Here is a 5,000-nt window from a genome sequence, read left to right on the forward strand (position 1 = left end):
GTATGGCGCCCAGATGGGATGCGATTATGTCCTGAGAGGCCCTTCAGGCTGACAACGGGAGGATTTAGTTACGCTGGATAAGGATAAGAATAAACCAGAATTTGCGAACCAGATGCTTCACTCGGGCTTATATGGACCATGGTGAGGCCGCCTGTGTCAGCGAGTGCTGACCCGTGAGAGAGTGTGGCAACGAGTGTTGACTCGATCTGAGGTTGGTCTTTACCCACCGTGATGCCCAGCAACAGCAATGACCGCCAGGCGACAGTGGAAACTTACGAGCTTGGACGGGGCTCGATCTGCAGACCAAGGGGATGTGAGGCAGGCGCCCTACCACTGTACTAGCCTGACGGCTGTTATGCTGGAGACGGCCCTTACTCGGCCCTAAAGCATACTGGCAGATGAGACTCTTCCCTCATCATGTCATTTAGTTTAACAGTATTGCATAGTATTTATAGTAACGTGCTACGCAGGGTATATATCCTGTATGATATTGACCTGTTATTGCTGCACACGTTAATATGTAGTAGGTGATACTTGTGGTAAGGTCGTTTGACACATTTTATCCGAGCTTGTAGTGGTCTCTCCGAGTTTCCCCGCTCCGCCCCCTTCTCTCTCTTCCTTCTCTCCTCCCCTCCCTTCTTTCCTCCCCTCCGTTCCGCTCCCCTCCCCTGACTGTGTGACATACAAACAATGGAATGATTATATGTTGATCCAAAGGTTATTCCATGTCAATAATCCAACATAGCATTCTCAATACTGTATTGCTCATAAAATCTTCCTGCTCTTTACTTGCTTATTCTGTCCCACAAATTAAATCTGGTCTGAGGGCTGTTTTACTAGTCTTTCCAGATTTGTTTCTATCACGAGGAACACATGTCACTTCTATTTCACCCATGCCCTTTCTGCTGTCTGCTCTATTGCCTCATAACATGTCACTTCCATTTTATATTATGCCTTTCCTCGTTCTTTATCTTCGATTCTCACTTTATCTCCATTACCATTAATTTCATTCATCATTCGACCTTTCCCCAGTACACTATGATGCCAATACCTTCTTTTGAAGTTCTTCTTCAGACTCTTGCACTGCCTGCGTTTCAGTGATGTCAAGTGATAATTGGCACAGATCCTTTTAGAGAGATATTTGTGAAAACCCGGGCTGAGGACCGGGCGTCTGGAAGGAAGGGGCAGGCCGAGTTCGCAGAGACTGAACCCTCATTGCTTTTCCTTTCGGCATAAAATACAGAGAACTAAGCCAAAGAGAGATCATCGACTAGACCCTCTAGAAACCACCAAGAGTGTACAAGCGGCCAGACGCTAATGATGTAGAGAGAAGTTTACTCGAACTACCGTCTAGATTTGAAAAAATCGAGAATTTGAATCTGCTAAACATGTCGATAAAGAACATTGAGACTTGGCTATTCCCATAATCAAGCTGACCCAGTTTATCATGTCACAAAATGAAGCAGAAGCTAAGAAAAGAGATTTCAAAACCCAGGGAGTTAAGTCACGAGAAGCAGAGTATTTAATCACTAAACCCATTTATGCAAATGGTTCTTAATGTTCAAGAATCTGCAGATGCCATAGGCTTGAGGTATGGCTGATCAGCTAATGGTCTTGAGCAACGAGGTCCACGTGGAATTCCTTTCGACGCAAATCACACAATGACTTGCATGCGTACGGTATGATACAGTATATTAACAGTACAAGTGTTGAAAAAGGTCTGCCATGATATAACCGTGGAACAGTTGTAACTGCAGAAAGGTGGGTATCGGGGGGGAGGGGGGGGGGGACCTACTTTATTGAACACATTGGACGACGTCTGACCTCGTATCAGAGGCTTCTAGGCCTAGAGGCAGATTGCTTAGATGTGATGATTTTCAATCCAGTGACTCGCCAAGTCCTAAATTAATAATGACGATAATGATAATTGTAATGATATTGATAATGATTATGTTGATAGTAATCATAGTAATAATGATGATAAGGATAACGATAATGATGATGAGAATAATAATGAAACGATAACAATAATGATAATAACAATGATAGTGGTAATGATAATAACAATAATGATAATGGTAATGATAGTTATAACAAAAAATATAATGATAATCATCATGATGGTAATGGTAATGATGGCAATGATAATAACAGCATTGATGATAATGATAATGGTAACAATAAGGTGATAAGAATGACCATGATAAGAATGATGATAATAAGGATTTTGGTGATGATAAAAGGACATGAATGATGATTATGATGATAATACTAATAGTAATGATTACAATAATAATAGTAATAATAATAGCAATGATAGTGATGATAATGATAATAGTGATAATGACAATGATAATAACAATATACATTGCATGACCCCCCCCCTCACACCCACACCCACAAACCCACACACACACCCACACACCCACACCCACACACACACACACACAAGCTTATTCATAAGCATAAACCCTACCTACATTAGCCCGGAGGTTCAGCTCGGCCACCAAACTTTCCTGGAAACCCGGACTCGCCCTCTGGGAGTGTCCGCACCTGGCGCCCGTGCCTCCAAAAAGCTACCGTACAGTCTTGTTAAGGAAGAGGTAATTCTGAGACGTGCGTAGACGATGCGTCAAATAAGAGGAGAGGGGAATAAGAGGGGGAAAGAGAAGAGGGGAGGAGGAGAAGGAGGAGGAAGGATTAGCGGCCAGTGAGCCATAGAAGGGGTGGATGTTGGACGCCATGACCAGGAAGGGCTTTTAAAAAGGCATGAATGGGGTCGTTAAAGCATAACTATGAACCGGTGCTGGGTAAGGGGGTGGGGGGCTGGGAGGAGCGGGGGGAGGGGGAGGGGCGAGTTGGCCAGCGGAAGGGGAAAGCGAAATCAAATTAAGGATAGGCCTAAAACCTATAGACAATCAAGTTTGCTTTTCTCTCTTTTTTCTCAAGGAGATTCTACCGCAATAAAGATGTAATTATACCAATTATCATTATTATAATCACTACTACTAATATTATTATCATCATCATTAGTATCCTTATTATTATCACCATCATCCTATCATTATTAATATCATTAGTATCATTCCCATAACTACTACTAGTACTACTACTGCCAATGTTGTTATTTTTGTCATTGTTATCATTATTTTTTTCATCATCATTATCAATGATATAATCATATTTTTCATTACTAATATTACTACCATCATTATCATCATTATTATTATCATTACTATTATCATTACTGTTGTTATTATTATCATTACCCTGTTATCATCATAATCATTATTATTATCATTATCACATTTACTATTATTATAATTATAACGAGGAGGAGAATTATGATGCTGAGAGTGATTATTATCATCGAAACAATAAGTATCAGTATCATTACAATTACCATTGTCATCAATATTTGTATACATGATAATTGTTATCATTGTCATCTATATTTGTATGCATGATAATTATTATCATTATCGTCATAATTACCAATTACTTCACGTCCAGGATGCCAACACAACTGTCGAGTGTAAGAAGGGCACGAAACTAAACTCCAACTAAGGCTCGAACTTGGCCAGCCGTGCCCAGAAAAACTTGCTGCAGCCGCTGACTCACAAACGAGAGGAGCTGCAGATGCTTGGTTGGTCCTCAGACGGAGGCGCCAGGGGACCTCTTCCTGATTGTTGATTCAAAGCAAATGCACGGCAACCCCGAGCCTTTTCGAGCTATGAATACCGGTTGTGGTTGCGCCAATTTGACACCAAGGGACGTGGGAGTGCAGATACACGGGATAGTGTTATCTAGAGTCGAGCTTTTGCCCACGGCTTCCCACAGTAACCTCTAACCTAAGCAAACCCGAAAAAGCAAAGATTATTTCAGGTACCTAATAAAAAAAAAGTATTTGTATCAATAAGCACCAAATATCTCCTGGAATCTAAAATTTAAAACGAGGAATTACGTCATAAAAATGAGATCCAGAAAGAGAGAAAAAAGACAGAAAGAGAGAGAGAGAGAGAGGGAGAGAGAGCTGGAGACAGAGAGGGAGAGAGAAAGTCCAACTGCAGCCGAAAGATTGGAAGTGTTGCAGCCTCACAAGAGGACAAAGTCTCCAAAGGCTCAAAGGAGAGAAAAGTCTGATCATCCAGTTTTACTTGGAACCTTCCTCTTGGCTCTGAAGAGGACCTTATCGGTGAAGCGGTTACGCTTACGATATGAAGCTGCAAAACCCTCAGACACCAGGCGGCCTCACCGACAAACCTCTCTACCTTTGTGACAATCTCTGATTAGCTTACAGAGGATCCTCTATTAAGATAGTGACCCACAATAACGACAGTCATAGGTAACTGGTTTGTGTCGGATCAGGGACAAACAGACGAGACGAGTTGTGGTAGGGAGCCTGCAACTTCATGTGATTTGCATATGGTATCCTAAAATAACTAGAGTACATTCCAGGCCAGTAGTCTTCCTCCTGCCAGATGTAGATGAGTTTAATCCTAATCATATATATATATATTTTTTTTATTATCATTTATAATGATAGTAATAATATTCATAGTACTTATGATGATAGTAGTAGTAATAGTAATGATGATAGCAATTGTAATGATAATTAAAATGAAGGTGATAATAGTGTTAGTAATGATATCAAACCGATACTGATATCAATTATCATCATAATTATTTTTGTTATCGTCATTAGTGTTATAGTTATTATTTCCATCCTCATCAATGTTATTATCATTTATCTTGCGCGCTCTCTCCTTGTGTCTCTTTCTTACCTACTCTCTCTCTCTCTCTCTCTCTCTCTCTCTCTCTCTCTCTCTCTCTCTCTTTCTCACTCACTCTCTCTCTCTCTCTCTCTGTTTCTCTCTCTCTCTCTCTCTCTCCTCCTCTCTTCTCTCTCTTCCCCCTCTCTTCTCTCTCTCTCTCTCTCTCTCTCTCTCTCTCCTCTCTCTCTCTCTCTCTCTCTCTCTCTCTCTCTCTCTCTCTCTCTC

This window comes from Penaeus japonicus, unplaced genomic scaffold, assembly GCF_977035675.1.
Source record: "Penaeus japonicus unplaced genomic scaffold, GWHDUDI00000001_assembly GWHDUDI00000019, whole genome shotgun sequence".
NCBI lineage: Eukaryota > Metazoa > Arthropoda > Malacostraca > Decapoda > Penaeidae > Penaeus > Penaeus japonicus.